This window comes from Dendroctonus ponderosae, unplaced genomic scaffold (assembly GCF_020466585.1).
Source record: "Dendroctonus ponderosae isolate FM_Combo_2020 unplaced genomic scaffold, Dpon_F_20191213v2 Dpon_F_20191213_1, whole genome shotgun sequence".
Taxonomy (NCBI): domain Eukaryota; kingdom Metazoa; phylum Arthropoda; class Insecta; order Coleoptera; family Curculionidae; genus Dendroctonus; species Dendroctonus ponderosae.
This window is the reverse complement of record NW_026017110.1, coordinates 18243257-18258958: the sequence shown is the minus strand read 5'-3', so window position 1 is coordinate 18258958 and position 15702 is coordinate 18243257. Positions and strand designations below refer to the sequence as shown.

The 15702-nt window shown below is 32.3% G+C and overlaps 1 protein-coding gene across 1 annotated transcript in view; it reads left to right on the top strand.

Moving 5' to 3' along the window:
* The first annotated feature begins 309 nt into the window (after window positions 1–309).
* The window catches only part of LOC109535638 (protein shank), a 152211-nt gene continuing 136818 nt past the window's right edge, over window positions 310–15702 (top strand). The window contains exon 1 of the mRNA XM_048661690.1: window positions 310–502. The gene's annotated coding sequence lies outside the window, so the exon portion shown is untranslated. The remainder of the gene's footprint in view (window positions 503–15702) is intronic.

Genomic DNA, 15702 nt, shown 5'->3' with positions numbered 1-15702 from the left:
CCTGTAAGAACTGAAGAATGCGAACTTTACTATCAATTGCATACCTCGCAGATAACCTTTACCTAATCAGAACCGGCCAATAAATATTAAAACGCCAACTCAGAACTCAGAACCAGACATACACGGTAAGTTTCGGAACTGAAAGCGCAACTTTATTCTTTGGGCCTTCGGCTCTTGCACTAAGGCGCTAAAGAGGCAGAATTTCAACCCCCCAGCCGGAGGCTTTTCTGAGCGAAGAGACGGCAACACTGCAATACACCCCCATATCCCATAGCGATCCAGCAACACAGCAATCGCCCGTCGAGCAGTTCGGGATCACCTTTCGTGTAAAGAGCGGTCGCATTGATCAGAATAAGCGGCTTATTCTTTTACAGGTGCTTTTTTCTTGTGTTACTGAACTCTGCCTACGTGCTGTGCTTAGTGACATTAAATCACAATCTAATTGGATACGGCAAATGGGGATGTAATAATAGTTGCTAATTGGGATTGCGATTTATTGAACGTACGTATCATAATCTTCTAATTTATGCATGATCTGGCTGGTTTTTCTTTCTTCCAGCTGATTTTGAATAATACTTTTTTGTTCAGTTTAACCGTTTGATGGAAAAGTTACAAAATATTTGATTAAATATTGACGAAATATGCTGACCCTGTAATAATTCACCAATCGGACTAAAAATGATCAATAACTTGAAGTTTCGAAAATTGTGGATGGCAACTGGATAGGATATAGATTAGTCGAGTTAGTCACCTGAGTCGCTTTCTTGTTCACCTGCTTCAATTGCATTTTCTTTGCAAATTTATGTGGTTTTTAAATTTTTATTATTTCAAAAGCACTTTTGAATTCTGTTGCTGGTATTGATCCAATGAAATCATTTGATTTTCATCATAAACAAATGGACAAAGCGAATGGTATATAATGCAAAAAGATAGATATAATAAATAAAGGCAAATTAAATTAAAATATGGCAATAAAAATTAGGCAAGATATATCAAAAGTAGATTTGAGTTGAGCAGAGTCAAACCTTCGGCTCCCGCTTACGTGAAACTTGAAACCTACGGCATCTTTCAATAGAGAGGCTGTTAACACATGATTGCAACAATATAAAAGAATTTAAATTTTTGTGTTTAAACGATGAGAACGCTATTGAAAGCATGTCTTTGTTCAATCTGGTGTTGCCAGGTAACCTGGTTGATTGATTTGATGAAGCACTTAATTTAGAATGCGATGTTAACAATAGAAATACAGACATTGCAAAATGTATAGCGATTTATTATACGCAAACTATAAAGTTTTGAAATTTGGTTTTAGCCGCCTTCTTCAACTACTATTACTTAATTTGTTGATTAACTGCTATTGTTTTGGTGATAATGTGTTAAATTGAAAGCAATTGATCATTAAAAAACTTTTGCTCAACTGAAATTCCCTGAGGGAATGAAATTCCCATGCAATTCGGCTATTTGATTTACATAAATGCGAATGAACGGTTTGAAACCCTATAAAAGCGAAAACTTTGATAATACAAACAATTTCCGAGACCATTGCTTTTTCAAAATTGTGTCTATTTCAGTTTGTACTTTTTATTCGTCTTTATATATTTGTCACTTTATATTAATAGAAGTCGTATTTTTCACTTTTGAAGTACTTTTGGTTTTTGAGGTCGGGTATTTTACAACGTTGAGACATGCAGGAATAAAATCCATAAAAAGCGAAATACTACTGGCTTCGCAAACGAGATTTTGCAGAACTTTACGGAAAATACGCAAGCCAGTAAAATACAGTTTGAACAAATTTAAATCAAATATCAAATTTCCATTTGCTTTCTACGCACTGCTTCTTCTGCTTTAAAAACTCCAAACCATTAGGTCTTTGGGCAATTAAAATCTATTCAGTTTTTTGCAGAAAAATCATATTTTGCAGGATCGATTAATTTCCAAGAAACTCGTGTGAAATGATGATGTTTCAAATTGCTCAGACATTTCTGAAATTTTTCAGCTAACGCTTTATTAGTTGTAAAGTTAATAATATTTTAAATTGTTGAATGTGAGAATTGATTATGTCCTTTAAATGGGCGTGATGAAATTCAATATTTCTCCATCTCGGTTATTTGACGAAACTTTTCAATGCTAGAGGCAGTTCTGACTGTTATGCAAATGCGAGCAGAACTGAAAATATTAAAAGCTTAAAAAAAAACGAAAAAAGCTTACGTAATTAAAAAGATTACCTACTTACCTCGAAATTATGTCCAAGATAAGTTAGTATACCGGCCTAAACATTAAACACATTAAATATGTTTTGCGTCTTTTGTTTTAGATAAACGTGGTTCTTAAATCATGTTTTCCAATGACTGACTTTCGCAAAATATTGAAGGCGATGAAATGAGAGAGAAATTGAATGGGGTATGAATGGCATGATAAATTAACTGTTTTTTCACTCTGTGTACATTGCTACTGGTTCAAAAATGGCAAACTAAACAACAATCAGAATTGCAACAATTTTCGTTAAATCGCTTGCTTGAAAATTAAATTATTCGACATCTTTTACAGCACAAGATTTATATGATGCTGGCCAATCCGTACTTGCATCTGAGGAACCTTAAACTTACATTTATTGTTTCTTGATGAATTTCTTTGTTTCTTTCAATGTTCGGGTCTTTTTATTTGGATCAATGTAATTTATTAATAATCATTTTATTAATAATCATTTTATTAATAATCATTTTATTAATAAATTGTATATATTTTTAGCACACTTCCCAAACTCATTAGGCTTAAAATACAAATTTCTTGCTTTGCAAACTTAACCTTTCTAAGTAGCTCTATTTATTGAAAGAATAAGCAAAAACCCCTTAATTAAGTTTACTGTCGTATATTTGCTGTTTACATTGACTTACGCTAATGATTGATCTGTTGTATGCTGACCATAGCATTTCTGAAAATAAAGTGCGATAATCAATCAATTATCGTAATCTGAAGTATTTAAACTCGCACTTGATTAAGTCTGAGCAAAATATACCTACCTAATTAACAAAGGTATCTCCCTAATTAGGCACATCGAATTTAATATTATAATTTGCATTTCTTTGTGAAATTTCATTATTCCAGTACCAGGATTTTATTGTTAGACACCTGTTTTGTAGCCCTGAAGCGAAAACCTTGATATACAACGAAATCCAATTAAATAGGCGAAAAAACAAAGTGTTACTTTACAGTTTGGGTTAGTTATCTGATGTTGCTTAGATCTTTTTTAATTTGTTATTAAATTTAATGTGAGATTTAAATTGAATATCTATAAATAAATAATTGGCAAAATATCTATAAGACAAATACAGAATTTCCAATCAAAGACATATGCCTATGTAATACAGAATTTGTTAAAAATTGCCAAAAAAAATTAAATTTGATTTGAATACAGTAAATATGCGTGATCGGTCAAAGTGTTTCTCCTTTTTAAACAATTTCTAATTATTTGTCGATTTACGTTGAAAAACTATCTTTGAGTTTCTTCTTTCTTTTGAGTGACTTCTTTGAGTTTGAGTATATCAAATGAGTTTTCTCAATTATGGCAGCGGATTTTCGTTTTGAAGTTATATTATAATTGAGGGATTTTTGGTTTTACATTGGCGAATTAAAAAAAATGGCTGTTGCCCAACGACCAATCGCTTCGATTTAGTATCCGAAAATCCTGGAAACTCCCAGAAATTTCCTATGGGATTTTTGTGTTTTTCTGGTCAAATTTTTAAAAACCTCGTGTTTCTCATCGGCCATCGATTCGCCTTAGTAACTGAAAAATCCTGAAAACTTACAGAAGCAGCCTATAAAAGTGAGTTTTTCCTCACTTAAAGCTACGCACTTTCTCTTTCGAGATATTTTATGAACAGTCTAGAAGATTTTTCGGTTTTCTTTGATTTTTTTTGGATAAATCCGTGTATACCAACGGCCAATCGCCTATTTTTGTAACTCATAAAATACTGGAGGAACTCCCAGAAAGGTCCTATTAAAGTGCGTTTTCCACACTTAAACCAGCGCATTTTCTCTTTATAGTGATATTGTGATCAGGATTTTTGGCTTTTTTCTGCAAAAATTTCGAAAGTTTTGTGTTTTCCACGGTCAATCGCCTCGCCTTAGTAACCGAAAAAATACTAGAAACTCTCAGAAATTTCCTGCTAAGGTGTGTTTTTCATCACTAAAAGCCGCGGAGTTTCTCCTTCAAGTTATTTACATGCGAGATTGAGAATTTGTTTTATTTTTCCTTGTCGAATTTTCGAAAAATCCGTGTTGTTCACCGACCAATCGGTTCGATTAGTATCTGAAAAGCTCCTGAAAACACTCAGAAATTTCCTATTAGTGAGGTTTTCTTCATTTAAAGATTTTCTTTTTCGAGTGATATTCTGGGCAGGCTTCAGATATTTTTAGTGTTTCCTTAACAATTTTTTTAAAATCGGCGTGCATGTAAATAATGTGTTCTGCCATTCTGTACTTCCAGTATTCTAAATATTCTAAGCCAGTATTCTCAAACTTCACCCAGAAAATCTCAATTTGCAAATATATAAAAGGCAATTTTCTTGACAAATTGCAATTAATCATCTAATTAAAGCCGCTAAAGGACATTTACCCAGCTACCTGCTTCTAAACGATGCAACAAACAACCCAAGTTAAGCTATTAGATGGGCATTTACACATTTACCTATTACAGAATCCCCGTTACAATCTCTATGCGTTCGAGAATAAAAAAAATCAAATTAGTAGCCTGCCTAAACGATTTTAAGTATATTAGATCAGTCCTGCGATTATTGCATGCAGCAAATGTCACCGCAATGGTGTTTATTTCATTAGGAGATTTATGCAGGAATTCCATACAGGCAATACCAGGTTATACAGAAGCTTTATGCTCACAATGTTGAATCGTACCGTATTATATCATCTCTCTAAGTATAACTGTAATTTATGATACGTTCATGCACTAAACCAGTAATGCTACTAGATTATAAAATCACGTAAACTTCTTCGACATAAATGCTGAGGCCACTTTTCTAATGTCTTCCAACTCGACTTTTTACATGGGCTGTAAAGATAATCAAGTGGATTTATTTATCTGCTGTGTTCATTAACCGACGGATTTTTTACCAAACAATCCGGCTTTTTCTCAACAGTGTCTTACTTTTTTAAGTCTTGAAATTGTTTCTTTCATTTACAGGCTGTTAGTAAAGGCAGGACTTTGATGTAGAGCGGAATTTTTCTATAAATATTTTTAAGTCTTTCAATTCTTGGTAATTTAATAGTATCTAATTATTTTCATGTAAAGGCTCAAGGTAAAGAGCTGACAATTTTTCATTCAAGACAGCTTTCTACGAAATAGTGAATTTTTACATAAAAACCAGGGAATTTTCCAATAAATGCCTTTGGTTTCTATACTGTCTTATGGAAAAAAAATTATTTAACTTTCATATGACATGGTTCTCTGTTTAACTTTTAATTTCATATTCGGATGCTACGTCAATTTCCCGTTGTTTCTAAGAAATTCAGAAATTTAGACTAACATTTTTAACTTTTTTTGGTTGTTGAACAATTTATCAGCTCGAAATGATAAAAATATCTATCTATCTAACCTATATATAAAAAATAGGAAGGTTTTGTTATAGATTATCACCATACATATGGCCAAAAAACGTTTTTAGTTTCATTCACGAATTTCGCTCTGATTGAGTGAATTTTAGTAAAACATCGTTTTTATATTTAAATTAAGACACTTTCTCTAATAACAGCGAGGGGAGTCGGGCGATCGATGTAACAGCACAGGAAAGTAAGTTTTTCTATCCAATCTGGACGATTAAACCAAGGCTCAAAATTCAAATCACTTCAGAGTGTAAAAACGCCAAGAGTGTAAAAACGCCATTTATCTTCCAAACAAATCCTTCGGAAAGACATTCTTCAACTCTGGAACATTTTCGTAAATTCACGTAAACTTTTTACAGGATATTTTAGGAATTCCTTCAACTTACTCATCGCTTCATAGATTTAATTTCTTGAAATTTTGAGTTTCACAGTTATCGCCTGCAGTAACAAAAACCTGGTACTGATGTTCTTAAAAAAATTGCAAAAATTGGGGGGAAACCGGCATAAAATATATATTCGTAGGACATATTGAGAACATTTTTCGTTACTTAATGCCTCTAAAGTTGATTCTCGATTGGAAAAAATGACTTGCAGCAGAAAATCCAATATCTGCTATTGCTTTTAAAAATATAAAAAAATTACAAAAGATATACGGTAAAATCCTTTTTCAGGGGCCCATATAGTGACGTTTTTTTATTCAATGGCTCGAAAATAAACTCTCTGGCGCAACTGAATATGCCTTTTTAATTTTTTGAAAAAATTTCTGCTAGCCATAACTTAAACGTAATTAGATGGACAAATAGAACAAAGCTTTCTCTATTGAACAGTCAATCTCTCAAATCTCAATTTCAAATCGACAGGTCAAGCTTTAATGTCTAAAGTTGCGAAAAATAGCCTGATATTAGCAAGACATATACAGCAAAACTTCTCTTGTTACTGGCTTTAAATCCAGATTTTGACCTGATCCAAGTTTAGACTTCTTTAGTCATCGCCCACAACAAGAAAATCAATCTCTGATGTCGCTTAAAAAATGGTTAAACATTGGGAAAAACAGGTACTAATGCAGAAGATATCGTACCGTAGAATAAGCTTGATTGCATAACTTTGGCTAAAATTGTTTTAAAAGTTATGTAATTTTTAATTCATATTTAGGCTTAAGTTTTCTTTTAGTTTTAGGTTCTTCTTTTGTACCATCCCTATGTACAGGCAACTAAGTTTGCCTCTATAGGATGCCTTTTTCTTATAAAAAAGCATGTGTATAATGCAATAAATAAATAAAAATGGAAGTATTGAGAAAAGCTTTGTTTATTTAAATGCACTAAATGTAATTCTCTATTTCATTTTGATTTGGAAAAATGGACTGCAACATAAAACCCAATGTCCGCTCCCGCTTTTAAAATATATATTTAAACTTACAAAAGGCAAGTATTCAAATTATTGTTTCAGCGCACATAGAACTAAGCTTCCTCTATTTAGTGACTTTAAAATCAACTATTTGACAAATTACATGAAATTGCAAACAAAATTTTTGCTGCCGATTTGAAAAATTTGGGAAAAATAACAAAAAGCAAGCAATCAAAATTATTTTTGCAGCGCATATAGAAGAAAATTTTACCTATTCAACTATTTTAAAATCAACTCACTGGCTCACTCAGGCAGTTTTCAATTTTTTGAAAAACGTTACACAAATGTTACTTCTAAAATTAAAGCAACGAGTTTGATCTGTGGTGTGTAATTGGTTTAAAATCCTTGTTTCCGCCAAACGGCAATTTATCTTAGAACGTACATTCGAAAATATACTAACTCACTTCACTCTTTTTCCTAACGTTCTCGTTAGTTGAGATCAATCTGTGTTTACAAAATGTTTCAAATATTATCTTTTATATCTTCTTTCGTGTTTTGAATGAGAGTAATTAAAGACCTGCTTAAAGAACTTGCTTCCCTACAAAAGTTATTTCCATTTTCATTAATACTTCAAATTTGGAAACACAAAGAACGTTTTGAGTCTCTAATTTTTCAGTCCAAGAACCCACATTAATGAGCACACTGTTACTTGTCATCAAATCAGCTTTAATTGTTTATTACCACATTTGATTCTATTACTCCTAGCGGTTACAACGAAAACAACTTGTCCCGTTACTAAATCGAGTTTTCCAACTACAATTTACCTACTGCCAGTAAAATCTGGGTCTCGATATTTGCTGAACATTTTTCAAATGCCACTAACAAAATGGTTTCAATGAGTCCTAAGCCAGTGAAGCCCATTCCAACTTTCTTGGAAATTATTTATGCCATCCGTACCATTCACGTGAATTCAATTACATGCTTCCCGCATAACTCTATAAATGCAATGTGACAGTCTTTATTACATACTGTTCATTTTCTTGAGGATTGGACTTGATCGTTGGTCATGTTTCTAATCAGGGATTCATTTATTGGCCATCATTTATCAGCAATTTGTCCTTTTCATGGTGTTTGAAAAATGTTGTCAAAGTTTTGAATTTTTGCTCAATCGTGCCTCAAATCTCGAATTACGATGGTGCCTGGTGCGTTTGAAAAGCCTAAGATTGAGAAGAAAAATCAATTGTTATTAATAGGTATTTGAAGCTTTCTGATCAATATCTCAGGTCAGAATAAAGTAAGTGATTGATATAAAATCATCCAGGATCGGAAAATATCGGAAACAAGACACGTTTGCATGAAAATGCAAGTATTTCCAGGACATTAAAAGTTTTACAAATTTACGTCTAAAAATTTCGCATTCTAGTGATAATATAAGTAGCAATACTAGCTTAAATCTGATTATCTGAGGAGCTTAGTAGCTTTTTCGAACAATTGAAGCTAATTAGGAACTGGAAAGGAAGGAGAAAACATCTGTTTTTTGTTCAATGTTTAATAAGTAAACTAATTAACGAGTAAATTAATTCTAGAAATTGCTCTGGTTTAGCAAATCTCTCTTTAGATTTGAAAACACTTTTGACATGTGTGTAATTTCTACAATTTTGCTCTTTGAATCGTTTTAATGCGTCAATGTTTGTGTAAAATATACTGAGCTATCATGCATGCAGCAATTTCTGTCCAGTCAAGAGCAGTAGAAAAAATTGAATAAATAAAACCAAGATGTACAGTTCAAAACTAATTTAAAGATGTAAAGCACAAAATATACTCTTAAGAATCTTCAATAGACTAAAGCTAAAAACTATGTAAATAATCTGAACGTAAAAATAAATATTTGAATCTCGGTATTTGTACTTACTATACATAGACATATTCATTATCTGTGCATATTTTCGTAAAAAAGAATAATTCTGTTTGAAACCGCTAAAAGCAGCCTTTTCAAATTTTTGTCGAAAGTTATTTAATCTAGTATTGAGCAGAAGAGGATAAAATAAAAACTTTTAAGTAGCTGACTGAACTATTTTTAATAATAAAAATAATTTAGATGAATTCAGCATTAACAACTATGCTATGCTGCTTCAGCATTAACAACTATAAATATCAGTATCCCAATATGTAAATTACGCAAAAAAGTAAAGAAAAAATCATAAAAATGGAGCAAAAATCTTACTTAAACAATTCAACAAAGTTAAAGGACATGATTTTATTGAAAAAACTTTTATTGAAAAAAGCATTTATTCGTTCTGATTGCCTCACATTGAGTCTCAATTCCAAACGATATTATTTTTATTATTATTACTTATATCAACTTTTAACAGCGTTTAATAAATAAACATATATGATAATATACATGTATATATTGAAGTGTATATAAAAATTTCATATTCAAAGTTCAGTTCAGTTCAGTTCGATTTGCATATGGTAGGTTAAAGTAGTATTCAGAATTGTTAGAGTTAAAGTATTAGTCGCAAAATCCGTCTAATAACTTGAGAGAAACGCAAGGAAAAAATATGCAAAGGTGAATTAAAAAAAAAAGAAAAACATAGGTATTAGTCGCAAAATCCGTCTAACAACTTGAGAGAAACGCAAAGAAAAAATATTCAAAGGTGAATTAAAAAAAAAAAGAAAAACGTACATAATTAAAAAACTGTAATCTAAATATTATGCCTTACTTGAATGGAGGCAACATTGTTAAATTTCAAATCCTGATTACTTAAGGAAATTTTGTAATCCAAAGTGAATGATTTAGACTGATACCAAAGCTAAAATAGTTCATAGGTACTTAATATTGTTCGGCATTCTAACACATGCGAACACAATATTCCAGGTTCGATTGAAGATATTTATTTTATACTAGAAAGGGCTCCAAGAAACGTTTCTAAATTAAAGCGTGAAATAAATTGCGCTTTTCTTACAATACAGTCGCGACCAACAGTCACGTCCCAGAATTATTGGCAACATTTATCGCAGTACCCAAAAGGGCTTTATTGTCATTCGATACAGAAATTATTTAATTTTTCGCCTTTTTATGAGGTCTAATCTGACCCAAACGACTCAAACCGGGGAGAAAATTTTGAAATTCGCAGTCTTTAAAGCGAAGCAATTGGTTAATAAAGCCAAAAGATGGGGGCACTGCAATACTTTGGAAATATTAGTTTTATTTAATTTAGTTTCATCGATTAGAAAATTTAATTTTCCAACTTCAATTAACAAGGTTATATCATGAGCGAATGCCCTCTGACCCAAAACGAAGAGTATAATCGTGTAAAAGCTTCAGCTCATAATTCAACTCGCTGCTTGCTCATCTGCAGAAAACTTCCAAATTAAATTTAATCTGGATGTTTGGCAAACTGTACTTTACATTTAAGGGTGGGTATTCAATAGTTTTACGAATTTCGTGTTATTTAGCATCGAAAATGTTTTTAATTTGTTTAGTCCCTATCTGCAAAATTTTAATTTAATCTTGTAACACTTGAAAAGCTATATCAATGATTAATTCCGACGTATTACTAAATACTTGTAGCTTTGCACGCTCTATTATTTCCTGAATGTATGCAGAAACATTGCTTCCGTCAAACGTGACTCCTTTTGACTCGAAGTTCAATGCCGAGCTGTGAAATATGAGAATCCATATACAAGTCCGTACCATCAGAAACCTATGCCAACCAGTGCAAATACATTTCCTCAGATTACACCCATAATGCTTTTATGGGCCACCAGCGGTTTAATGCAGTTTCATATTTCGCAGGTTCCCATAGGTGCTTTATGGTCACTTACTGTTAACAGCGATAGCGACGTGTTTCAAACAAAGAAGCGAAAGAGTTGAGAAATAACGATTTATTCGAACTGAACAAGAAACATTTGTTAAATCATGCTGTTGCAGAAGAGTAGACGGATAATATGCATTGGACTGTTTTAGATTTGATATGGTTGCAAGAGAGAAGTTGAAATGTGCTATTGGATAAAGGATCTAAATTGTTGGGAAGTCTTTGTTTGGCGTTGTTAAGATCTTAGTTAAATGATGATAATCGCAATACCATTAAAAATTAAAACACAAGGAAGGAAAACAAAACCTACTTTTTTTGTCAGATAATAGCTTTTCCAGAGCTGAGGCAAGTATGTTCAAGCAATTCCAATTGACCGACTTATAAAATGTAAGTTATTTGGGGAAATTAGGTTTATGCCTTGTTCTTTTTATAATATTATATTAAACCATGGAAATGTACCATAACATAACTGAAGGTTTGGTCTTCGTTTGAAGAAAAACTAACAATCTATACGACCCAATCCATATACATACCACCATTTCAGGCTATTTTGGTAAACTGATTAAATGTTGTTTCGTATGTTAAAATATATATTTGTTAAGTTCTAGAAGAATTATCTAGAAATCTTGCGTCGCGATTGCTTTTTGTCCGAACCTGTAACATTTGTATTCTGCAATATATTTATTTATGCAGAATATACATGCAGTTATATATATTTTCAAAAATTTATTTACTTGCGAAAATATTTGACCGTTTCCATGCCATCAGTTTTACTGCATAAAAAGTCTTGCTTATTTTTGCTACGTATTTTGGACGATTTTTGAATCTAAATATCGCCCTGCAACATCCGTTATTTTCTTGAAGAGGAAACGTCGCAAATGTGAGAACCACCAAAATCAGACATATTTTGATTCCATATTCCAAACATTTAAAATATAAACACGCACATCATTTCCTGCGGAAAAATAAATATGTATTATTTTAAGGGTTTAAATTATTCAATTTTGATAAGCAAACTTATTCAGGATTGTCGTTTCTTCGTTGAACTGATTGTGAAGATAAACAGCTTGAAGATGTTTTTACATTCAGGTACAAGATAAGGCCATTATTTCCAACATGACGGCACCTTTTGCATATCTCAGGTACAAATGAATTCAAAACGCTCATTTTTAGCTCACGGGAATTTTAGAAAGTTTTTTGCGGCAAAAGCAGTGGCGTGCCCGAAGGGCTCGGCACAACCTCGACAACGATTACGTTCTAATGACTTTGTTGTGCCGACTATTTTAGGCACGGCGTTGATTGAAGATAATAATTAATAATCGGTAACTTTAGAAGGTTGTTTCGCATACCAATCAGTGTCGTGTCCAAAGGGCTGGGCACAACTTCGACAACTATTAGATTGTAATATATTTATTTTGCCAAACCTTTCGGGGACAACACACATTTAGTTGTACCAAAGACTTCGGCACAACAAATACATTAGAATATAATGGTTGTCGAAGTTGTGCCGAGCCCTCCTGAAACTATACAGATTCAAGACGAAAGATGAATAGTCGACAACTTTAGAAGGTTTTTTCGCATCCAAACCAATGTAGTGCCCAAAAGGCTCGGCACAACTTCGAGAACCGTTCGACTCTAATGTATTTGTTGCGCCAAAGTATTTGGGCACGGCACTGATTGATGATAAAAATTGTAATAGACAAGTTTAGAAGGTTTTTAGCATCGAAATCAGTCATGTCTTACACAAAAACGACATGTTAAGATTATTTTTAGTTTTAGACGGGTTTTTGAAAATTTTTCCATTAGCTCATACATGATGCCGCTTTCTGATCTTCTGAACAACTTGAACTACAGCTCATGTTTTACTAGCACTTAATAGGGGATTAAAAAGTTCATTTGCCAAGTAAAACTTAAATTTAATCACAAAAACGAAATTTTAGATACAAGATTAGACCATCGTTTGAATCACGATGGCACTTTTTTGAATATATCTCAGAGAATAAATGAATTTTATGAGCCTTTATTTCTACACTACTTTATACAGACTTAAATAACACATTTATAAAGTAAAGCACTTGAAAAACAGCAATTTTCACACAAAAAGTGACATTTTAACATAATATATTTTCGGTTTTAAACAGTTTATGCAGAAGTGACGCGTTTTTTGGTCGCATCTTAAGAACCAGTAGCGCTTCAACTTTTGCTTTCCTAACAAGGAACAGAGGACTAAATAATACATTTAGTATACATACAGTTAGGAAAAAGAAGCAGTTTTCACACTAAAAGCAAAACTTGCAAAAATAAATCACTATTTTAGATAAACAGCTTAAATTTATACATAGTTCATCATGTGTCAGTAACAATTTTTGGTTGTATGCATTGATTTTGGTGTTGATGGCAAGCTTATTTTATTAACAAAATTTTACTGGATTTCTTGAAATTATATTAATATATAGCAGGACTAACTATCTGTGCTTCTAAAGTTGCAATTTTATTATGCTTTTTTACTTTTTATGAAAAAACACTAGCTTTTCTGTTGCATTGTTTTCCATGAAAGCTTCGTATAAATTAAAAATCTAAATAATTATTTCAGCAAAACCTAAAAGCCCATTAAAGCTCCAGAGCCCCAGGAGGATTTTGTGACTTATTTATACCTAGCCATTTCATTACATTTTAATAACGCTTCGTTCACCGAATGCGAAATTGACGAAATTGATAGAAAATCCGTGAAATCAATATCCATTTTCCGGACCGGAAAATTCACTAAATGCAGCTTACATTGCTCAGACGGTTTTCATAATAACTTTTTAAATTGCTAGGCGCAATGCGGAGTAAACACGGCAGATCTCACTTCAGGTTTCAACGTTTAAACCCCGAATAAAGCACATCATTAATCGAGAGTTGAAAAAGCACTCGCACCTTTTTGCAACTTTCAGCATCAGTCATATTGTTATTATATTGAGTTTTTTACAGCATCCTTCCAAGGCATAAAAAAGGTTTATTTTCAAAAAAATTGTAGTTTTTTGCTAATAAAAAGTAAAAATACGCCGAACTTTTCCAAGGATATAAATTTAAAACAATCTGATTAATGCCAGTAATAAAATCTACGCACAGTAACATTTTTTTAGTCCATGATATTATAAAAGCTAGCTCGTGAAAACTAATGATAAAATAATTATTCTCGTCTCATTAAAACGTATATTATCATTACAATTACGGTACCGGGCAACTTTGAGCTGGCAAAAAATGAGCAATTTACATGGAACTTAAGGATTTGTAGTCTCATATAATACCGTGCGCTATTCACACGATATAATCAGCACTTTCTCACATTTATACATAAACAGCTTTGTGAACTGTTTAGTCGCCAACTTATAAAACCCTGTCTATCTAATTTATAGACTGGCATTTAATGCCTCAAGTGTACCGCGCCAATGTAAGAAGAATCTGTTGTATCTTTCGATACCATACGCATATTCGTACTCAAGTGCTTAGAAACGATAGAGATTAATATTATTTAAGAGGCCATAAAAGTACCACTCCGGTCTTCGATGAGACATTAAGGAGGTTTCTGCTCTTTTTCAATGCCGTGATTATATTGCTCCGACGATTTTTCTCTGGGCAACTTTCCCGATATGATAATCAAACACTTTGAGAACCAGAATTTTTATAATGTTCGCCAGATAATGCTCTGTATCTGCACCTCACTTGAATGGGATTCATTAATATTTCAGGGCGCTCCTACTTCTAATTGTACAACTTACGCTGTGAATATCATTTGCATTGAAATTGTCGTATCTCATTGTAACGCGGCATACCTACGCATTTTATTTATAAATTCTCTGAAGAACATTTTAGTAGAGTATCCGATGAATATATTAAATATATGTGCATGTTTATAAATTCTATACTCGAGGGGTGGTCCCCATATGAAATACGCACACACAACACAACTTAATTCTCAATTCAACTTTCCTGTTTCATTCATGGATATCGTTTGTTGATATGGATATTTAGCTAGATAAATGCGCAATTTTTATTAGTTTGATTTGTGAGCAGCGGTTTTAGTTTTTTCCACTTTGTATAACAGCGATTGATTTAATTTTGTGTTTTCTTCTAATGTATTTAGAACAGAAAATACGTATTTGGTCAAACCTTCTCAGACCAGTCGTTTTTGATGTACCGGCCTTCAACTGGGGAAAAATACACTACTTTCTCAAAACGGGGATTTTTTTTCCACTTTCAATTCATTTATTTAATTGCAACTCTACAGGCCACAAAAGGAAGATTAAACAAGGTTTTCGTTTTATAACTAAATGTTTACTGTGAATACGTTCTGTTGTTCATTCAGTTGTAAGAAGTACTTAAACAAAGCTTCTTATTCATCTATTTGAAAAATTATTTGGTGTTTCTAACACTCACACATCGATGTTCTGAGGGCATTGACTAAAAATTTGAATAATATTTATTTTATCTAATATTGAGAAAATTGAAACTAAACTGATCAACAAAATGAACGTTACACACTTACACAGCCCAATTTGCCCTGAAGTTGGAACTGAAGAAATTCTAAAAATTAAAAAATTAAGCACTTTAGATATATTTTCTACAGGGTGGCAAATAAAAAAAGTTCTTCACGATCCTAGTTGGTGAAAAAAGTTTTTTTATCTCAACACCACAGTTTAATAAAACATCAAGTAGCTCCAAACGTCTTCTGAATTTTTCAGTCATTTGTTTACAGTTTAAAAATCGACTTTTTAGTTTTGCAGCTATAATTTTTTTGTTTTTGGTCTGATTTTTATGATCTAGAGCTGATGTTGACGCTTAAAGTTCACAGAAGATTTAAAACGAACTTTGGATATACTCGGTTACCCAAAAAATTACCCAAATCAGAATTGCCCTGGAAATTTGTGATTCTGGA